Consider the following 7,266-nt stretch of genomic DNA (forward strand, 5'->3'; position numbering starts at 1 on the left):
TTTTTAAATAAACTCATTGATACTTTATAATTAATGTTCTTAATTTCAGTTAAACTTGTTTCAAATTTGTTTAAGCCTCAGTGTGAACGCGGCCTTAGATCGATAATGTACAGCAGGAACCAGACCTATATCAATAGTTTAATACGGAAAGCTTCGCGTTTTCAAATTTTAATTTGTCTGTAAACTGCGATTATTTTCATTGTTGACGTCTATCCGTGAGTAAGTTAAATAATAAGACGAGGAGCAGGAAAATAGTTAGCTCATTCTTATTTATTCTTTCGTAAACTTTAAGATTAAAAAAATACAAAATAATTATTTACATACTTTCACATTGTTTCATCACTCCATCATGATGCCTTGTATATCCCCGCCATGTTAGCTTGTCTTTAATCTCATACATGCAGTATTCACAGTGGTTGTCACTAGGCGTGTTGCATCTTCTATGGTTACAGTTGGCAATGTTAGGACAAACTATCAATCAAATGAAATACGTTTACTTTTAAATAAGAAATATTATAATCATGTATCTTCTGTATGATAACTTCCATATGATAATCTATTATCATGATATTTATTATTGCCTACTGTTGTTAGGATTGATCGAAAAACAGATTTGGCCATGTTATTTAGTCATTACCTATTTTGGATGTTGACTTACCATATTTCGATTATCTTTGGCTATCAATAATAATACCAGTCAAGTCAAGGCCAATAAAAACAGCGGAGAAATTAACCACTGTACGATGGCATGCAAGATGTGTGACAAAAATAAATTAATAAAAAAAAATCGTTTTTTAAAAGAAAACATCGCAAATCATATTTCATGGAAATTCAATTGAGAATTTGATACTGGATTTTGTGTTGTTGCACCTGTTATGGCAGTAACATTTTAAGATTACGTGAATAAAAAAAATTATCAATACAAATGAGAATAAAATTGGCACTGTCTTGTATGTTAACACCCTAACCACAACAATTAAATATTTTGATCATATTTTAGTTTTATATTTTAAATATGATACTCAAATTTGATGAATAACATAAGTGACAAATGTTTGTAAAAATCTTCTTGTAGAATCTATGTTTTAGAACTTAAGAAATTTCGTCAGGTAAAGTTTGAACCTTAAAGAATACGAAACTTCTAATATTTGCACCAAGGTTTCCACATTCATGTCACTTTTCGATTATAGTCTGGTTTTGCTAAAGATCTTTAAAAATAATGTATGAAAAATCAAATTTTCATATGTGGTAGCTGAGTTTGTACTTCTTCTATTTCTTACTGATATTTGGTCTTTAAAAGATATATGGATTATTGGTATAATTGTTGTTTGTCTTTGATCGTTTTGTATTGTTTCTAGTATTGATTTCGTTCGACTTACTTAAGCAGTGCCCAAGATATTGATAGAATCCATCTTTACAACCAGTACAATATTCTGGCGATGAACAAGTACCACCCCCACGATCTCTAATGACGCCGCTTCTGTATATTATTCTGTCTGATGTATATTGTTCGTTACAGGCATAATTTAGTAACGTTTTTCCATTACATATTGCTGAAAAGAAATTGAACATACTCAAAACGATTTTCATAATTTATACCAAGGCAAGCGTGTTGGGATTCTGAGTTTTAGATATACTATCAAATTAAAGGATTATCTTTTGTATAATGGCCATTCAAAAACGGATTCTAGAAATAACCGATATCATTTGCCATGTTCACGTTTCGTTTAATTCTGTACAAAATTGATTTTCATATTCAAAGTTTATCGATGAGAATCATAGATTTGAGTCAAATGATAAATAGTCTTATGAGTTTTAGTAAAATTGTTTGTGTTGCAAACTTTAAAACAAAACAAGGATTTCAGCATTTCTTGCCTGTCAGCATTTTACTCTGTCAAAATTATCTCCCCATTTTGCCATCCTTTTATCAATACTGAAAATGGAGGCCCTTGTAAAGATGACGTGCTGTCAATTTAGCTCTTGAAACCCAATAAATTCATACACATAGTTTCATATCAGTTGTAATTTAAAAGACAAATGAATGTATCTACTAGATATTATTAAGCATCACTTAATGTACGTTTAGGCCTTTTGTCAACTTAAAGCTACATTGTCTGATCGGTTGTCAGGGTGAATTTTCGAAAGTTCAATAAACACTGAAATTTTAATTATATATTTCGTGAAAGGTCAGAGTAAAAATTTTCAAAGATTGGTCACTTATTACCCTAGATAACACTCACAAAGTTATGCATAAATAAGATCGACAAGTTAAGTCTGTTGTCAAGGTCATTCAGTAAAAATGTAAGGGGTTTAGGTAAACGGCGTATCCGAGTATTCTTTTATTTTCGTACATGTCATGAATAAAAAAATCATTATGCCTAATTAGATTAAAACTGAGTGAACGAAAATAAGATAGAATACATGTAAGAAATACATCTCAAATTTTACCATGTGTAGTAGCACATAGCTTATTTTTGTTTGTTATTTAGTGGGGAATCTAGTTACAAAACTCAAACACAGCCTGAACATAAAGAAGAGGTGTACCAAACTTTCTCTTTTCCATGAGATTAATGCCCATTTTTAGAATTTTTCTAATTTATCTATTGGTGACGACTGTATTTTGCAATGTATATATTATTAGTTATTTAAGTTGTTCGGTTTATGTCTCATTGGCGTATAGCATTCAGTTCATTTTAATCCAATATAATATTGTTATGTCACTATTTCAGAAATATATACCCGTACGTATTTCAATATTCATTTTGAATATTACAAATATTCAAAGTGCCTATTTTCTTAATGGGCTAACTGCAAATAAATAATTTTTTGTTGTAATGTTAAAGCCTAGTTTTGGTTATTTTTTGCCATATATCTATATAAGGGCTGCCGGCTCTTTGACGTTTACCATCATAACCTCTTTTTTCCTCATGATCACATGTAAAATATTTTACCATATAGAATGCTTACATACTTACGATAGCAGTTAGGGTAGTATGTATATCCAGAACAACAGAATTTGTTTTCTCTTCGGTGACGCCTAGTAAAAGAAAATATCAGATATAAATATAAGATCAATATCGACAAAGCTTCTTTAAACAATAGATTTCTTTAAAAAAAATACATGAAATTTGCACGACAAGATGTAAACGTATTAATATCAAAAGGGAAAGTTATCCCAGATACTTGTAATTATAACTTATTGGAAACCAGATACTTGTAATTTATTTGACTTTGAAAAGAACTTTTCATTTCTCTCAAAACATGATTTGATTTGATTTGATTTTTGGTGTTTTAACGCCACTTTTGGGCTATTTCGTGGCGGCCAGTTTTTATTGGTGGAGGAAGCCGGAGTGCCCGGAGAAAACCACCGACCTTCGATAGGAAAACTGACAATCCTAGTCAATTAAGATTGCAGTCGAGTGCACCCGCACGAGCGGGGTTCGAACTCACAACCTCAGTGTTGACTGGCTAGTGATAACAGTAGTAACTACTTAGACCACTCGGCCACCGAGGCCCCCTCAAAACATGAACACAAGTTGATAATATAAAAAAAACATAAACAAAAATTGAGAAATACAATCATAACGTGAATAATTTAGTTTCTGATTTGACATTTCCTTTATAGAATAAATTTTATTACACATATCTTAAACTTACCGAGTTCCGTAGCATGTTTTCCAGCCCCAAGTACCACAATCATAACTGTATCCGGAGGGTTGTTCGTAATAGCTGGTACAAATTCTGTAAGCAGAAAATTTCGAAATATCGCATCGCTTTATTTTGTGTTAGCTTGGGATAAAGGGGACGCATTTTTTACCATAAGAAATTAGACGGAAATGACATGTGGAGTTATGAATCAAATCAACGTAATCATCCGTTTAATGTGGATAATTCATTTTGAACTAAAGTTATACAGGAATCGAACGTTTGGGCTACTCTATTTTTTTGTTCGAATCCGACTCGACAATAATGATAGTTTTATATGTCTGTTACTCTCGTGTCTTTTGAAACTTTGTTTTCTTTATTTTTACGATACTTTATCTTATTCATGTTATATGTATAATTGTATATGTATGAAGGTCTGGATGGCTTTTACAGAATAAAGACTGATTGGCACGAACACCTAAGATAAGAGAAAAGTGTTTAAAAAAAAAGAATAAAGAATATTGGGATTACTGAAATATAAAGAATTTAAATAAAAAACAAGGCTCTGTTTAACTGTTTAATGAGACGATGCATTCTAGATTTCAATTGAGCATTGTGAATAGTAGTAATAGTAGTTTAAAGCGTAGATTTATTTTATATTAATGCAAAATTGTAACGAATGTGATTAAACGCTAGAAAGAATGTATTGGGCCTAAAAAATGAAGAAAAGAAAAAATGGTCTGAAAACAAAAGAATACAGAAATGATAACCACCCACCCAACCACATCCAGACCCTCTTGTATGTTTGAAACATTTGGTTAAATCAAACTTTGACACATTCCCCATTTCCATTCTCAATTTTATTTTTTACAGAGTTTGTCTTTAGTGCCGTGTGGAGACAGTAGAGTGCCTCCCCGTGCTTCAGGTTTATGCTCTTATAATATACTAGATTATGGAGTGTGTGTCCGAGCGAGAACTTCTCTAGTTCATTACTTTAGGAATATTTATCAAAAAGTAGTATTTCAATATTCAGCCCCATTCTACTATTTAGTCAGACGTCAGTCGCTACCCTGATATACCCTTTCTTTTTCGGGTAATTAATACGGATAGCGTTTGACATCTTTAGCCGAACAGATTTATCATTTTTACCTAATTTAAATCATTGTATGCTGGTTCATATTCTGGACGCCAGTCTTTGCTCCTTTCTAATATAATTCACAAACAAAAAACAAATATGAAGCTTAGAAATGGAAAAATATTAAATACTAAACTCGTTCAAAGGGTATCTACACGTCTCAATCTTCAAAATCGCTTATCTAAAAATACTACCATCGCTAACATTTTTAACAATAATCTATCGATAAGCGTCATGCCAAAAAATGACTTACATGTCCCCGTCTTTCCACCAACAATACGGTAAGGTCCACGTTTAATGGTCGCACATTTTCTTTAAATTTTGAAACTGATATAACTTGAAAAACAAACAGTATTATTTATTTACTCACATGAAACAAACCGGGATGCGGTATTCAGTACGTAGGTGAAACTGGACGATATTTATCTAAACGCACTCAAGAACATCTGTTTCGTTTTAAAAGACCCAATAAATTCAAAAGTATCATTTATCAACACCTTAAGAAGCACAATCATCCTATTAAATATTTAGCAGTTCAACCTTTAGAAGTAGTAAATAAGCAGCCTGGTGAATCTCATTCAAAGTTTGTACGATCACGGAAAATAATTGAATTAAATTGGATTAAAAAATTACAGACAGTCTACCCTCTTGGTCTTAATGATGATATCATGGGAATTGGTAATATATCAAGAATCCATTCTGTTAACATTTTGGATATAGTTTCTAAAACTGTTCGTAAAAACCGTTCTCATGGTCGTAGAAAAAATCACAATCATACCAATATTTCGGACCTAATTTCTATTTCAAAAAACAACGGCAGACATTATCTGTTAACAAAGCTCTGTTCATTACCGGTTAATAAGTTAAATAAAATTTTAGAGGATTGCAACACAATTTCATATAGCAGTCCTAAGTATGAAATCGTTCAAATTATAATGGCATATTGTTATACTAAACTGTTTCCCAAAATTGATCGCCCTGAAGATCATAAAAAACAGTTTATTAAAATAAAGTATGTTAATAAAGGTTTTGATTTTGTAAATATGCCGGTATTTTTAACGACCATTCTGTTAAAGAACAAATTCCGGGATATTTTGATAATACTGAGCTCCCTCTTATTTGTTATATTTACAAGAAATCTACCCGGAAATTTGTGTTTAATTATAGTCAATTGTGTAAAGATGTTAATATCAGTGAAAATACACCTACTTCATGTAATTGCAGTAATTCCGAATACATTTATGGACCCATTTCCCATGTTATAACAGGAGATCTCAACATCGTTCAAGACCGAGAGTTAAAATCATTCCTCAGTAAAGGACCTAAATATCGTCCCCCGTCAATTATTAATTGGAATGAGTGTCGTAATATCATCCACGACTCACTCCATACTTACTGTTTGAAATGGATAAAACGGGAAAAAGCTGACAAAAAATCTTTGGACTCTTTTTTTAATTCAGTAATGAACATAGTTGATATACGTATTCAACATTTTAAAGAACATTTTACTCTTAACAATAACCACAATAAACCTATTTCTCGTATCAAACATAAACTAAAAGAACTAGCCAAGGAATTTGTTTTTGTCCCGGCCGATAAAGCTGCTAATAATATTATTATTGTTTGACGTAAATTTTACATTGAGGTTCTGAAAAAAGAAATCACCAATTCACCAACATTCCAACTGACTCCATTTTCAGAAAACGGCATCTGTAACAAACATAAACTTTTAGCTACCGCTTTACAAGCAGAACCAAATACAATGAAAGTCCAAACTATGTATTGGCTTCCGAAGCTACACAAAACACCTTACAAATATAGATTTATTTCGTCTTCAAGCCATTGTTCCACTACTAAATTGTCTATTCTTCTTACCAGTACACTTGGTACAATCAAAAACCTGATAATAAATTGTTCAAATAAGGCCTTCGAAAATAGTGGAATTAATTACTTTTGGAGTGTCAAGAACTCGTTGGAAGTACTTGATAAATTACATGCATATATTGGTGATTTTGAATCTGTTCAAAGTTTTGATTTTTCTACCCTATATACCACATTGCCTCACATTCTCATTTAGAAAAAATTCACACACCTAATTAAATGGGCATTTAAAAAGTCAGAATGTGAATATATATGTTCAAACTCTTTTAGGTCATTTTTTAGTAGCAATAAACAAAAAAACTATGTCAATTGGACATGCTTTGATACTATATATGCCCTTGAATTTTTACTAGATAACATTTTTGTTCGCTTTGGAGATTCCGTATATCGTCAGGTTATCGGAATTCCAATGGGGACTAACTGTGCACCACTTATTGTGGACCTTTTTTTGTATTGCTATGAGTTACAATTTATGACAAAAATCAGCAAAGACCCATCGAAACAACATCTGATACACAAATTTAATAATACTTTTAGATATTTTGATGATATTTTGGCTCTCAATAATGACGACTTCAGTATGTATACTAAAGAAATTTATCCTG

This window comes from Mytilus californianus, unplaced genomic scaffold, assembly GCF_021869535.1.
Source record: "Mytilus californianus isolate M0D057914Y unplaced genomic scaffold, xbMytCali1.0.p SCAF_7, whole genome shotgun sequence".
NCBI lineage: Eukaryota > Metazoa > Mollusca > Bivalvia > Mytilida > Mytilidae > Mytilus > Mytilus californianus.